General features: G+C 39.8%; 1 protein-coding gene across 2 annotated transcripts in view; it reads right to left on the bottom strand.

Moving 5' to 3' along the window:
• paqr7a (progestin and adipoQ receptor family member VII, a) overlaps positions 1 to 3,786 on the bottom strand; it is a 9,959-nt gene extending 6,173 nt beyond the window's left edge. Inside the window, exon 1 of one of the 2 annotated variants that reach the window (XM_035909720.2) lies at positions 3,684 to 3,786. The gene's annotated coding sequence lies outside the window, so the exon portion shown is untranslated. The remainder of the gene's footprint in view (positions 1 to 3,683) is intronic. The other variant, XM_006795259.2, reaches the window with a different exon arrangement.
• Positions 3,787 to 16,550: the final 12,764 nt, after the last annotated feature.

Genomic DNA, 16,550 nt, shown 5'->3' with positions numbered 1-16,550 from the left:
TAATGCATTTCTTGCATTTCTGATGGGTTCTAATGGGGGCCTTTCTTAAAATTACTGGTCCCAGTAACAAAGGCGCTTGTCGACTCAGAAATCGAAAGAAAACCAACAACACACCCGGCAGAACATTATGTTATTTACATGGGTGCACAAAAGTGGTCCGCATGTGTGCATTCGCTGTCAAAATAAAAGACGCGCACCAGATAAGAAGTTGCAACGCGCGTTTGTGTCCATATAAAAGGCACTGTTTTTGTCCGCTAGAGTGGGATTTTCACGGCACATTCTGCACCACATCTCAGTGCGTTCATCATTTGTTTGAAGCCAGCTCACCTCCTGCAACCACTTTTCCGAGAATACGCGCTTCTTTTGTGGTTCGGACTCCTTCTGACATTTCTTTGGAGGTGGAGGAACATCACAGTAATTGCTTAAAGGAGCTTCTTCGACATCTTTAAGAGTTCTAAACAAATGTCTGTCCTCCTCCAGAAAATCTTATGTACGCAAACACGCGTTGCAACTTCTTATCTTGTGCGCTCTTTTTATTTTGACAGCGAATGCGCACCTGCGGACCACTTATGTGCAGCCCTGGTTATTTAGCTCGTCATATTGCAGCCACAGAAATTCTTTTGTCCATGAAACCATAAAGCTGCACTTATAGTCTTGCCTTATAGTCTGATTTGTCATAACTTTTCCTTTTTTTGGTAAGCTTTTCTTTGGCTGTCAACCTCTCACATGTTTAAGCTTGCTGCGGGAGATTTCACTTGTCATGTTTGCATAGTAAGCTAACGATTGATAAGACGATGTCAGAGGAATTGGTGCGAAAATGATCGTCACTCACCAATCAGTACTGTCGCTCTCTATGCACAGTTCGCGCGATTGCAAAGTGAAAGCAAAAAACAAGCGCAAATTCTGGCTCACCGATGCCAATGACATAATTACCCAGCTACATTGCCGAAAGAATGCAAAAGCATTGACATATATTTTTCCTTCCTATGATAGCCCGAGGGGCAGGGCAGAGATAGATTTTGGTAGCCCGACTGGAAAAATCGCTAGCCCCGGGACATCGGGCTAGCGATTTTGCAAGCCCTGATAGTTACTTCTTCAAAAAAGTAACTGAGTTATGCAAACAACAAAGTTTTTTGGAGCTGTTTACCTAAAAATGCAGCCAAGGCGTTTTTTTAAATAAACATTTCAAACTATTTACAGAACAATCAGGTGTTCTGCATCAAATTTGATGCCACACAAATTATTTGTGCCACTCCAAAAAATAATTTTTGTCCACTATGAGATAAAGGAGAATAGCCTGATACCTGCAGGCCTGACAACAGGAGATGTATCACTCCTGTAACAGCTGTAACATTCAGCAGTCGCCTCATTGTTCTGACACACACAACAAAACTATTGACTACACTGCACACTAACTACACAAGATTTGCGCTAAACGTCGCAAATCTCTCACATCTCAAAACACCGCCGTCACTCCTAAAACTTCCCCCCGTTTCTTAACAACTTGCCATATCATTTTTTGATTGGTCGACATGGTACATTTTTCCACCAATAGGAAAGGGTGGGGTTTTTTGGCGGAGAGAGCTTTCGAGCGTTTTCCTTATAAAACGCCGTTTTTACCGTTTCTTCCCGCAGTAAATATAAACAACGATAGTATTCAGGAAGAAAACCAAACATTGCATATTTTTTTATCATAACTCTGGTTTTACGTGGCAACACAATTTAAAAACTGGTATAAAGTCCACACTTTTTCCGTCAATTGTCCCGTCGGTCCTCCAATGGTTGTACACGTTGTCATTAATGGCTTTACTCCACATCAGCCACGCCATTTTGCTAGCTAAAACACCAGTGTCGGCACATAAGGACGCTGTCATAGCCTGTCAACGACGTTGATTAGCGGCGTATATACGAATGTGAATCGCATTATTGGCTGGACTATGGGATAAGGTGGCATCGTTCTAATCCCAGCAGCTGAAACAGCCAGTCACTTACTTACTAACACTGCAAAACAGAATTGTTAAAGTGTTAATTTTAATTTCAATTCAGGTTAGATTTTTTTGTGCGCAACGCAGATTTTCTGTGCGCAGAGACCGTGCCAGCCGTGCGCAATTGCGCACGCGCGCAGCTTAGAGGGAACATTGGTAGATGGATCTAAATAATTGATTTGTCACACATTTGTGCTGGATGCCCTTGCTGACACAACACTCCCAGGGATTTGTTTACACATGTTAGGCAAATCTATAACCACTAAACTTTTAAGGTAATAGACAGTCCTGATGCTTGTAGAAACACTCAAACATAGAGCCTGCTTTACCTCATGCAGATGTCATATAGAGTCACTGACAGGTAGAGTAGTTCCACTCTACCTGTAGGAGCAGTTTTGTGTTGTTAAGCTATGTCCTAATGCTCTTTCTCTTCTCACCTTAAGCTAATGCGCGTAACAAGACAATATATCTATGCTGAGGTGTTTTAGTCATTACCCCACTCCCCTCCAAAAACCAGAAACATTTTTCCTTAATTACATCTTTAATTATTGGCTGCAGAGCTCTGAGAGAAGCTGCCACTTCATGTGTGCTCGTGCATGTGCATTACTAAGTTTTCAATTAGAGCAGTTATTTTGCTCTCAAGTGATTATCTTGCTGTTACTGCGAGGGACCTGTTTTAAAGAGTACTCACAGTAATGCATTTTGACACACCAAGAAGAGTGAGGGAGGTTTGTTGTATGTGTTTAGAGAGAGTTTGTGTCTCTATGTTTGGATGAACTGTGCGGCTCTTACAGCTCTTGGGAAGTATCAACAAAATTCGTCATATAAACCCATCAGCTTTCCCCCCCTTGTGTTACAAACAAAGCGCGCCCCTTTCGTTTGCAGCTGTGTGCTTTATCCTCTCTTTCAGGTTATTTCAGCTTGAGCCAAGATGATGCAACAAATAAAACATTTGGTCCACAAGTCCTATCTAGAAGAAGCAAAAGTTGTAATGGGCTTCAAGAGGGGAACCAATGGAAAGATGATGAAAGGTTAAAGATCCCCTTATCTCACTCAGTACACTGTTGGGGTGCAGTGTGTGACCAAGGTGCTACTCTGCTGTCCTGCTGGATTGGCAGGTGAATTTTGTTGTGGTGATCTTTTACAGAAATCATGTGAACAGATCTCAGAGAAAAGACTCAAACCCTGCAACCCGTGGGTAACTAATCAGCTGTTTATGTTAATGTCTGGCCCAAGTTGCGTCTATTCTTTGTAACTGGCCGCCCTCACTTAACTGTAGCAGGCTAGAACCGGTCCTGAGCTCGGTTCTCCAGCCTCCTCTTCCGGTCTGTATTTCAGCAAAGGAAGGATTTTTTTTTTAAGTTTTGTATATTAATTTGCAGTGGCAGGCTATTGTAGAATAAGAACGCGACATCGAGAAAAAACGCAGCACCTCACACCAGTTCACTGCCTACAAAAGCCCCCCTCCCATTTTTAAAAGCATGCTACAGCCTGTTGAATATCAAACTTCCCTCGCTAAAGTTGTGTCGATTTACCAGATAATCGTGTGTATGCTACCTGCAGAGTCTTGGGGAGAAAACATCCCAAAACAGTTCTTTAAAAGTAAAAAGGAGACTTATTCGACTTAATGTGTCCGTAACATTAGCGGTCTGTTTAGTGTTCAACTACCTATGAAGTCATAAATGGATGATGTCTCACCTGCCAACCTGAGTTTTGTCGATGTCCGCCGGTAAAACGACCGCTCCTTCCTCCTCCGCCTGCCGACAGCACGTTCAACAGATTGAATCGCTCTTCTGAAGACCGTCGAGGCGCTGGAAATGCGGCCGGAAGTTTAGTCTTTTACCCCACCCAATTAAAAGCGTTCTTTTTCAGTCATACGTCGTTGTTATTACTGTTAGCAGTATAGTTTTGTTTCCGTTGCAAATAAATAAATACATACATAATAAAATTTCATCCCCCCCCCAAACACCCCCAACACTGAACTAACAACGGAACCTTATAGAGTCCAGTAAATAACCCTAATGAATGTAAAACCAACACACTGTCTTCAACACCTTTCCAGTTTTCACACATGAAAGCTAGTCTCTTGAGCAGGAGAATGACTTTGTTTTAGTTACAAAGAGGCATATCAAGGGTACTTCCCAAAGTATAGAACATGTGCTCTAAAAACTAAGTACTGTAAAAAAAACAAACTACTGATATATACAATTCAAATCTAATAATAATTGCTAGAAATACGACGATTTGCTTTTTCTGTATTATTAAATTAAAAAAAAAAACTCATTGGAAGCTATTCTATCCCTATCTTTTCGTTGGATTAGAGATTCTTAATTGTCTGGGATGGTTGTTAAACTTAATGTCGGTTACAGTTTTATTTTGGAAAAGGTATACGGGAAGGCGAGTCGTGCTCTTATTTTTCTGACACCGGATGGATGTTGAGGAAGAAGGTGGTTTTCGAAAAACATTAAAACGAAGTAGCGAAAGAAAGTCTCCGAAGTGCGTTGCCTTAAGCCTGACACACGTGCACAAGAATATGTTATAGATAAATATTTTTAGAAGCTGTTTTCTCATGAGCTTATTAGGAAATATGTCTTACTCTACATTTGGGAGGACATTAGAAAATAAACTTGAATCACAAGAGACCTTTCCAGACATTTAATTCAGTCTCAGAAGTCCCGGACAGATGCTAAATCAGTTCATTTGTTTGAGGGAAGGGCAGAGGAAGGTGCTTAGACTGCCTCGGGGTGATTTTTCTGGAACATTCGTTATCATTGACTTTGCTCCGGAGATTTAGAGTTTACACAGACAGGATTACATAACCTGGCATTCACGCTATGACCACACCACTTAAGTATGATTTGAACAGTGAGGCTTGTACAAACGTGTTTTTATTATTGTAGTCATTTTGACCAAAAAAAGTTCTCACATTAAAAAAAATGTGATTAACACACTTTATCAGAAAAAACAAAGTTCATCCTAAAACAAATTTCTCTGGAAACTATGAGGAAAATAAAACTAAAAGGACACACCCTATATTAATATATGCCCTGGTTTTATGGCTTCGAGATATCTATTTTCTTATAAAATCTTTGGCAAGAAAATGAGCAGGTTTTACAAGTCTTTTTGTAAACTGTGAGATTTAATGATGTTGTGTACTGTTAAAAAAAGTGGTTGAAACACTGTAAAACACTGAGCAAAGGCCATTGTGTGTGATATTTGTTTTGAACTCAATTCAGCTGCTAAAGAAAATTGCTAAAGTTTTCTATAACCAAGAGTCTTTGACTGGAATACTGAAATGAGCTCCTTTGTGGTTTAAGTATAAACTAACAGATCTTTGTAATTATTTTGTCTGATTTATTGGTCAGACATAACCTGTGCAGACAACAAGCTGTATAGTGTGAATAAATATTTCACAACACACAGTTTTACCTTTGGAGCATACAGTGATGAATTATGCCACTGAGACCTCGAAAGCACAATATAGGAACGAATTTTCATTGCATGCGTTGCCTTCATAATATTGTATTATCACCACAGGACCTGTACATTGTATTGCAATAAAAACGTTTTCCCTGAATTTCTTAGAATGGAAGCTTTGAAACAAGACAGAGGAGATAAACTCAAATTCTGAAGTGCCTTTTAAAGAAGACAATTTGTACCAATTATACTTTACTGTCAGATCTGTTATAAAGGTGCTGCTTTTGGGAGTGAGCCAAACATGAAGGTCATATCTGCATGTTTAGATTTAGGATTAATATTGTAATAATACTGGATTTTTAGCATAACCCCTGTTCCTTTGTATTCGTATTCTTATTCCAATTTATTATATTTATCCCTTTTGTATACTCTGTATTAGGGGTGGGCGGTATAAACGGAATAGGGTAGAAACGTTATAGATTTGGCCAACGGTAGAGATTTTAGAGTAAGTAAGGTTAGGATTTTATTGTTTTTAGCGTTTTAGGCTGGGAGTTGCTCACAGTAAGCTGCGCCTGTTTTGGTCAAAAGCATTGCAGCGGCTGCAAACAACATCATCAGCAAATTATGCCGGGCGACAGTAATAGCAAAGAGACAAGCACTTTTGGAATATGGGGAAAGCCAAAAAATGCGCTTCCTCCACTTCCCTACCATTGATTCATTAGTGCTGAATTGTCTCGCAGCTGCTCTATTCCTATGTTGTTCCAGTATATTAATGGCTAACCTCATATTGCGGATGGATCATCTCAGTTGTTCTCCTGACTGAAGTTTGGTCTGCTTATAGCATTCTGCCATGCAACTGCATTTGTCCCTAACCACCAGAACTCCTCACGTTAACTTTTATCGAGTGGTAAGAAGTTAGCGTTCATCCTTCAGTTTCACTGTGCTAATGTTATGCTAACTAGTGATGGGTCGTTCGCGAACGAAATGGCTCTTAGAGCCGGCTCTTTGAAGTGAACAACGCGAGCCGGCTCCTTATTGGGAGCCGTGAGATTGTTTTTTTTTCTTTCTCTCACCCTCTCTCTCGCCCTTTTTTCTGCTAAACTCCGCATGCGCGGCCTGTACTTTGCGCTGGGCAGAGGGGGGAGGGGCGTTAGTTACACTCGCAGCAGCACAGGAACAGAGCCAGAGAGAAAGAGAGCGAGGACAACAAAGTCACATTAGAAAGGGATAGTAATCATCCACTATTTTCAGTTGCAGATGATAAAGGATTCAGAAATCATGCAGGCCCATATGACAGAGAATGTGCATCTTCTTTTTGTTTTCATATTTTAATTTATATTTAATTGTGTTGTGGTTTGCAGTGTTTTGTGTTGTTTCACGTTAAATTTGGTTAAAAGGTAAAAGCTGAAAATTCAAATAGTTAAAAGTTTAAAATGTAAATAGTTGTTCTTTGTATTATATGATTTATTTATTACATTTTATGTGGAGTGAATAAATAAAGTATATTTATGGTGGCCCTTAGAGACAAAGCACGTACAAACTCCAAAACACGTAAAAACTCCAAAACGCGTAAAAACTCAGACGCACTTACAAACCCTGAAGCATGTACAAACTCCAAAACACGTAAAAACTCAGAAGCACGTACAAACTCCAAAACACGTAAAAACTCAGAAGCACGTACAAACTCCAAAACACGTAAAAACTAAGAAGCAAGTACAAACTCCAAAACACGTAAAAACTCAGAATCACGTACAAAAAAGACAACAGAAGTACTCCAGGATGCTAGGGTGCAGTGTTGAGCTTTTGTTACCTAGTGCCTACACAAGCCAGCAAGTATCAACAACCGGATTTGGTGTGTGGTAGTAACAGGTAAATGAATTTTTTTTTTTTAATTATTTGAATAAATATGAGTGCTTGTCTATAAATACACAAACAATACACACATGCTTTCAATTGTGTAATTTAAGTGATCTAGGTAGCTCTGTTTTGGAAGTTCAGTTAACGCTAGAAATGTGTTTTGGAGTTTGTACGTGCTTTTTGGAGTTTGTATATGCTTTAGAGTTTGTACATGCTTTGTCTCTAGGGGCCATATATAAACATATATAAATAAAACCACTTTTTTTACATTAGTAATTCCTTTTCTGCATAATTTTATATTATTGTTAATGATTAAATAATTAAAGCAACAAAACAACCTGAAGAGCCGGTTCGGAGCCAAAAGAGCCGGCTCTTTTTAGTGAGCCGAGCCGAATTTAACACACGTTTGTAATGACGCCAATTCAGTTTACAATAGGGTTCATTCGCTCAGTCAGCAGGTGGCAGTATCCTCGTCCACTGGGGAGTAAACTGCCATTAAAAGAACAGAAGAAGAAGAAGAAAACCCCTGCACATGCGCGGTACGGATCGGGTAGACCCGATTTGTACGGTCCGACTTTGCACATGCGCAGTAAGGATCGGGGAGTTCCGATCCGTAACTGTCTTTTTATTTTTTGTTTTTGTCTACATTGTACTGAAATGCTTCATTATTGCAAACATTTTAAGATATATTTAATATTCTTAACATTTTAACAGATACTCTGACCCATAACTATCGTAAAACGCTACGACCGGAAGTAGACACCATTCGCGCATGCGGGGTACCGATCGGGTTTCCGGTACGGATCGGGTAGTGACACGCCTTCATAGTTTACCAAAGTCGTACTAAAACATTTTTGACAGATTTCTGAGCGCCGTGTACCACATAAAATCGGTTCGACGTCAGTAAGCACACCCAGAATTTATACATAAAGCACACTGTCGATGTTTGAGAAAATTAAAGGATTGTAAGTATGCCTTATAGTGTGCAAAATACATTATACAGAAAAAAGAATATATTGCGATATATATCGTTACCACACATGCTTCAAATTATACCGTGATATGGATTTTAGGCCATATCGCCCAGCCTTAACTCAAAGGTCTATCTTATAAAGTCCTTTTTTGTTTTTGTTTTAATTCTGGCCGTTGCAAGGCCTCGGTCGTGTAGCAGCCAACATCTTCTCCAGAGAGGTTGTCCTGGTGACGGAGAAGTTCATGGCCCACTTCTCGGTGGAGGGAGCAGTGTCTTGGCAGCCAAAAGAATAGCCTATTTGAAGTCCCAGTGACTTCCCCACAACGGCTCTTTTAAGAGCCACCCACAAACCTCTAAAGAGCGTTCCTGCCTTTTTAAAATTTTCTTAATAAGTGGAGCTTGTCTCCAAAATAAACTAACCTGTCTTTATTCTCTTAAATAATTGGTCTTCACTATGTTACAATATAGTAGTATATTTTTTTATTGGCCAATATTAAAGTTATTATTATATTTAATCAATTATATCATTATTAGTTATTACAGCAGTGAACATGAACTCTGTGACAAATACTGAGCTTCAGTAAAGATTCAAGTTGAAGTTATTTATATTTCCTATCAACTTAAATCTTCACTCAAAGACCAGTATCTTTGACAGTGTATATACAGATGTATTATATATAAGATAAGATAAGATAAGATGACCTCTATTAGTCCCACAGGTGGGAAATTTGTTTCGTTACAGCAAAAGTGCAAAGTTATGTAGCAGAAATTAGAAAACACTGGAATGGAATAAAATAAAATAAAATACTATATACAATAAGATAAGATAAAACTATAACAAAATAATGAAATAGAATAATATATACAATATAACAAAATAGAATACAAATGCTATATACAGCTGAGTAAGAAAATACAAAAGTACAACTTTGTCAGAAAAAGAATTGCACTTATAGCAGTCTTTTTGCACATGTGTGGGTTTGATCAGCTGCAAAAGTCTTTGTTGTAGAGTCTGACAGCAGTGGGGAGGAAAGACCTGCGAAACCTCTCCGTGGGTGCCGCAGCCTGCCACTGAAGGAGCTGCTCAGTGCTGTCAGATTCTCCTGCATGGGGTGGGAGATGTTGTCCAACAGGGATGAAAGCTTAACCATTCAAACATTCTCCTGTCACTCACCACCTCCACTGGGTCCAGAGGGCATCCTACAACAGAGCTGGCCCTTCGAATCAGCCTGTTCAGTCTTTTCCTGTCCCCGGCAGAGATGTTGCCGCCCCAGCAGACCACACCATAAGAGATAGCTGAGACATAAGAGACAAATATTGTTCTTTTAATATGTTGCAGCGTTGGGGAGTAACGGAATATATGTACCGCCGTTACGTATTTAAAATACAAAATATAATTAACTGTATTCCGTTACAGGTACCGTTTAAAAAGGTGGTATTTAGAATACAGTTACTTTGTTGAAATAAATGGATTACACGGCGGTACTTTCCTGTTTCGTATTGTGGCGGGTCAGGACTTTTTTGTTTGACAGCTATGTTCTGTAGTTCCAGGCGGCAGCGTTGCGGTTGCCATGGTTACAGGGTGACGCTCTTGCTCTGCGTGTTTCCTGGGTGAGAGAGCGCATTTTTGTTGTTGTTGTTGTGCTAAGCTAATAGGCAGAATGTAGTCTCATGGGCAGTGTAGTCCGTGCTGCAGGGAGGTCTTGTAATCGGAAGGTTGCTGGTTCGAGCCCCGGCTCCGACAGTCTCGGTCGTTGTGTCCTTGGGCAAGACCCGTTGCCTACTGGTGGTGGTCAGAGGGCCCGGTGGTGCCAGTGTCTGGCAGCCTCGCCTCTGTCAGTGCACCCCAGGGTGGCTGTGGCTACACTGTAGCTTGCCATCACCAGTATGTGAATGGGTGGATGATTGTGTATAGTGTAAAGCGCTTTGGAGTCCTTAGGACCAAGTAAAGCGCTATACAAATACAGACCATTTACAGACCATTTTTAAATGGTCTATATATCTAATATATAGTATATATAATATAGCAGCGTATATTTTAAAGTAAAGGCTTTAAAACCCAGTTAGTACAAACATCGCTAATGGCACATAACTTTGCCGGCATGTAGGTATGTAAAGTTAGGGTATTATTGTTTTTAGTGTTGCTTTAATGAATTTTGTATATTACAGCAACTTGTTGTGGTATGTGACCGTTTGTGTGGTATAACCACAGATCACTTGTGAATGTGATTATTCGTGGCTGCTCTGATTTTGTGTTGTAGCAGGTTGAATAATCGTTTTGGATTTGACCTTTGTACCCCTTTATGTTGGTCACATGTTAGTCTTTGTGCATTCAGTGTGGCAACTTTAAATCCTAATGCAGGGGCATCCTTGCTTAAAGATGCCAACTTAAGAAATGCGAGTATTTAGTTCTGTGTCAGGAGAGCGGGTAATAAACTGCTCAAGTTTTGGCTTTGGCTTAATAAATTTAGGGGTCCTAGAGGAACCCTTTTGAGTGAGGTGGTGTTACGCCCCTCTCCTCAGTGTGTTCAGCTGTTGCTAATTGGCCACACCTAGTAAGCTATAAATAAACGCATACCTGTGGCAGGCTTTTCAGGAAGCTCACTAGTCTTTGCCTTTGTGGCAACAGCCATTTGAGCCAACCTGGGATGTCATTTTAAGCTAAAACCTCTTCTCACTTACACTCTGGTATTCGTCTCCTTTTTTATGTTGGAGCCTCGAGCCGGGTCATAACACCTCCCCTTTAGTTTTCCAAAAAAAACCCATCTAGATGATTCTCAAGTACTTAGGGAAAATATTCTGTGGAGTCATGAGACAGTTTGTGGATAGTTTGAATTCTGTTATTTGTGGGAGTGAGATTATAAAGCTATCACAGTATTTCATAAAATGAACATCAAACAATTGATGGAACCATGATTCTGCTCTGTCTGAAAATTTTGAACGCTTTTCTGGGTTCTCCATTAGGTCATAGTAGTTCACAGCCCGGGATTCCAAGCATTCTGATCAGGTACTACACTGTGATGTTGTCAGATACATGCCACCAATTGGTTGATAAGTAGCGTCAGTTTTTTTTTTTCTCAAAGATTTATTTATTGCTTTTCCAAAAACATTTTAACCAACAGGAAGAGAGAGTTCAAATAAAATAGAGGAGGAAATTAATAAAAAATTTGAGTGTATAATAGTAATGTATGTACATCGTATATGAACAGTGTTAGGGAAACACATAGATATAGTTATACATACTCTCTCATGTAGATCATTCAGAGATTATTACAAAAAAAAAAAATATAGATAAATAAAACAAAGTAAAACACCCCCCCCCCCCCCCCGAACCCCCCCACCACGCACCCACCCAGAAAAGTAAAAAAAAACAACAAAAAAACCAAACAAGAGTAAACAGATAGTGCTCCAGAAAAAAACAGGTATAATACAGTGAGACATTAGGTTTAAGTGCATTATTCCAGGGCTTCGGGCTGAAGTTTAGTCCAAGGGTGTCAAGTTAGTTAAAGAGGCACTCGAACTAGCGGTTGCAACGATAAGCTGTGTCCTCTTCAGTTCCAGTCCAAAGTAGCCTCAGTTAATGAGTCATTGAGCGTAGTGATGGGATTTCCGACTCTTTTTAGAGATCCGGCTCTTTCGGCTCCGAACCGGCTCTTCGGGTTGTTTTGTTGCTTTAATTAATTTATTATTAACAATAATATTAAATTATGCACAAAAGGAATTACTAACGTAAAAAAAGTGGTTTTATTTATATATGTTTATATATAAATATATGCGGTGGCCCCTAGAGACAAAACACGTACAAACTCCAAAAAGCACGTACCAACTCCAAAACACATTTCTAGCATGAACTGAACTTCCAAAGCAGAGCTACTAGATCACTTAAATTACACAATTGAAAGCATGTGTGTATTGTTTGTGTATTTATACACAGGCACTCATATATATTAAAATAATTTTAAAAAAAGTTCATTTACCTGTTACTACCACACACCAAATCCGGTCATTGGTACTTGCTGGCTTGTGTAGCCACTAGGTAACAAAAGCTCAACACTGCGCCCAGCATCCTGGAGCACTTCTGTTGTCTTTTGTACGTGTTTTGAGTTTTTACGTGTTTTGTCTGTAGGGGCAAATTATGTGCTTCTGAGTTTTTACGTGCTTCGGAGTTTGTACGTGTTTTTACATGTTTTGGAGTTTTTACGTGTTTTGGAGTTTGTACGTGTTTTGGAGTTTGTATGTGCTTCAGGGTTTGTACGTGATTTGAAGTTTGTACGTGTTTTTACATGTTTTGGAGTTTTTACGTGTTTTGGAGTTTGTACGTGTTTTGGAGTTTGTATGTGCTTCAGGGTTTGTACGTGATTTGAAGTTTGTACGTGTTTTTACGTGTTTTGGAGTTTTTACGTGTTTTGGAGTTTGTATGTGCTTCAGGGTTTGTACGTGATTTGAAGTTTGTACGTGTTTTTACATGTTTTGGAGTTTTTACGTGTTTTGGAGTTTGTACGTGTTTTGGAGTTTGTATGTGCTTCAGGGTTTGTACGTGATTTGAAGTTTGTACGTGTTTTTACGTGTTTTGGAGTTTTTACGTGTTTTGGAGTTTGTATGTGCTTTGTCTCTAGGGGCCACCGTAAATATACTTTTATTTATTCACTCCACATAAAATGTAATAAATAAATCATATAATACAAAAATCAACTATTCACATTTCAACTTTTAACTATTTAAATTTTCAGCTTTTTCCTTTTACAAATTTAAAGTGAAACAACACAAAACACTGCAAACCACAACACAATTAAATTAATATTAAAATATGAAAACAAAAAGAAGATGCACATTCTCTGTCATATGGACCTGCATGAATAAACTTTCGTTCACGAACGACCCATCACTAATTGAGCGCCATTTGCGAAAATTAAAACCGCAATTTTTGAATTTCGGTGATTATATTTGAATCAGGGAAATTTTGCCCCATACAGTCAGAAATATTGTATTTCTGGTCACTTATCAGTACATATCCTTATTTTTACATCTATAAAAACAAAGCTGACACTTGTGAGACTTGATCAAAGGTGTAAGCATCTCAGCAGATGGCTTTGTGTCAAAGTAACTGAGGATAAAACAGAAAAACATGAAGGAGATTTTCCTGGCCTGGGATTTTATAGCAGATAACCTTAAAAATATTCTGCAGTAGATACATTTGTTCAGTATTGAAGTGAAGAAATTAGGCTTTCCTGTTGGAAATTTAAAAAACAAAAACCAGTGGCAGACAGAGCTGTAAACAACGGTAGCCTGATGGGTAATAAGCAAGCGAATAACGCAGAAAACAGACTTTTTTTTATGGGAATCTATTCCTGAGAGAGAGAGACGGAGAGCTCTGCATGACGTGTGATTTTTATCGTGGTGGAGTTAAAACAGCAAAAGTAAGAGGGAATTTAAGGTGTTTATTTAATGTTTATGTGAAGCGAAACGTGAAGCTAGTTTGGATCTTCTTTTGCTGCTGGTTCAGTCAATGTTGTTTGAATATAGATCAAACCTGCAGCTTCAGAATGTAGCGCAAAAAAGACAAACACAAAGAGCGGAGCCGCCGAAGTGTGAAAATACTTCACTCAGTACAGTGCGCTCCAGCTGTGAGGCTCCAGCTGCTGTTATGCAGCTGATGAATTGGTAATTGTGCACTGACTGGTCCTGGTATTCTCCTAACCCCAAAGCTGATGCTGCTGAGAAAAATGTAATTTACACAGCTGGAGAAGCAATGTACAGGAAGTACCTCCCCACTCTGCTTTTGCTGATTTCACAGTAGTCCTCCAGTCTGTCTCCCAGTCATTCTCACACATCTCCATAATGATGTTGGTGGTACAGGACCACTGTTTTATCTACTCAGACAATCACTATCAGACACGTAGTAGTAAACAAAACTAAAGTAAACAAAATCAAACATCAACATTTTTAAGTATTTCAAGATTTTTATTATTTGTATTGTAATGGCTGATGGATGGTGAAGACTTTGCAATATAACTGTTGTTGTGAATATTTTCACAACAACAGTTATATTTTCACAACTGTTGTTGTGAATATTTTCACAACAACAGTTATATTTTCACAACTGTTGTTGTGAAAAAAAACCCCCAACAATCAAATGATCCCCTATGAGCAAGCACATGGCGACAGTGGGGAGGAAAAACTCCCTTTGAACAGGAAGAAACCTCCAGCAGATCCAGGCTCAGGGAGGGGCGGCTACCTGCTGCGACCGGTTTGGGGGTGTTATTTATATTTTACTGCTGTTAATATTTCCACGTCTCTAATAAGCCTGGTACTCAAGGTGCAACAACCCTGTATTGATTTTTAATAATAGAGGCACGCTGTTTAATAGGAGGCAGGGGTGGGAGTAAATTTCTATTCGTGTTTATGTCCCACGGCTCTAATACGTTTAGTGCGTAAGGTGCAACAAGCTTGTATTGCTTTTTAATAATGGGGGCACACAGTGTTTTCTGTGGTTTAACAGGAAGAGGAGGGGGGGATGGAAGTAAATTTTTATTCGTATTTATGTCCCACGTCTCTAATAAGCGTGGTGCGTAAGGTGCAACAAGCTTGTATTGCTTTTTAATAATGGGGGCACGCTCTGTTTTCTGTGGTTTAACAGGAAGAGGAGGCGGGGTTGGGAGTAAATTTTTATTCGTATTTATGTCCCACGTCTCTAATAAGCGTGGTGCGTAAGGTGCAACAAGCTTGTATTGCTTTTTAATAATGGGGGCACGCTCTGTTTTCTGTGGTTTAATAGGAAGAGGAGGCAGGGGTGGAAGTAAATTTTTATTCGTGTTTATGTCCCACGTCTCTGATAAGCGCGGTGCGTAAGGTGCAACAACCTTGTATTGCTTTTTAATAATGGGGGCACACAGTGTTTTCTGTGGTTTCTCAGACAGGGGAGGGGGTGTGGGAATGAATTTTTTAGCATTAGCTGGTGAGTCTTTCGCTACAGACAGAAGACAGTTTGTTTTATTAATTGTTGGCAGCCGAACTCGTTCCGTTTTACGTGTTGTTTGTTCTGAGCTGCTGCGTTCCTGACAACGGGACACACGAACCCGACCAGTACAAGTTTGCAGGAGTGGTTCTTTTGGCTTTGGTTGAAAGTCATCTGAACCTTCCTTTTCTAAAACCACACTATGTTTCTTCCCCTCTGTTCTGTCTAAAACTTGGATGTTTTTACGAGCGGCTTTGACAAGTTCCAGCTCCATATCGCGACGACGGCGTTCGTTCTCGGTGGCCTGACGTCGTTGCTTTAAGAAATACTTTGTTTCAATTTCTTTCTCAAGTTTAGCCAAAGCACGTTTTTCTTTGACTGTCTCGTTATTATACTGGCAAAGTGCAATGCATTTTTCACGCCTCTTTTGCGCCTCTTCCATATGCTTTGCCAATGATATCACGTCAGCCTTCCTGCTAGCCTCACCCATCTCCCGACTTTTCCTTTGTTCGTCCTGCATTATCTCTTTCTTTAGCCTGATTGCGTCCTCCCAGTTGTTGTGGAGTGACTTAAACCTGGCTTTTCTTTCAGCCTCCTTTCTTTGTCCCTGTTCAAGGTATTCCACTAACGGCTTTCTCTCCTGTTGCTCCTTTAACTTCATTTCTTTTTTAATTTCTTTAAGGTTATTTTTCATTCTAATTTGCTCTTTTTGCTCACGAAGAGCCTCGTATGCTTTAAGCGTTCTGAGATTAGCGTTGTGCTGATGATTTTGAGTTAATATTTCGGATATATTCATTCCCTCGCTAATTTTTAGTTCTTTTTGAGCTCTCAATTTTTCAAGGTCTGCCAGTACCTTGTTTGGCATTTGAACTGAGGACGTTTGAATGGCCTTGTTTAAGTTTGTACGATCATTAGCTCTAGCATAAATGTGAGACATGTTTAATAAATGACTTTTAGCGGTATTTTAGACGGACCAACTTTGGAGTTGACTGGTGTAGACAGTATAGCGTCGGTTCTATTTAAGCCTTTACGCCGTCAGTTTGGAAGCTCCTTTGACGTTCCTTTATAGTGACGTTGCAAAGGCCTTTGATCTGAGCGTAAGCCCCGCCCCTTGTGCTGTTAATTAGCAGCAGGTGCAACGTCTCTGTTCACACCAAACGCCATAGGCTGTATCCCAATTCAGGTTCTGCAGCCTTAAAGTACGCAGCCTTAACGGTCCACAAGGGCCGCTTACTCAAAGACCACTACGCCCGGAAGTGCGAGGCTTGTAGGCTTGTGAAATGGGACGGTCTAGCCTCCGTCGCGCTGCCCAGGTTGCCTAGCAACCATGATACTTACCGCTGGGAACGTGTCATACAGCTTT

Source organism: Neolamprologus brichardi, chromosome 22 (assembly GCF_056152115.1).
Source record: "Neolamprologus brichardi isolate AB-2024 chromosome 22, ASM5615211v1, whole genome shotgun sequence".
NCBI lineage: Eukaryota > Metazoa > Chordata > Actinopteri > Cichliformes > Cichlidae > Neolamprologus > Neolamprologus brichardi.
The sequence above is the reverse complement of the archived record's forward strand: the minus strand, read 5'-3'. Positions and strand labels throughout refer to the sequence as shown.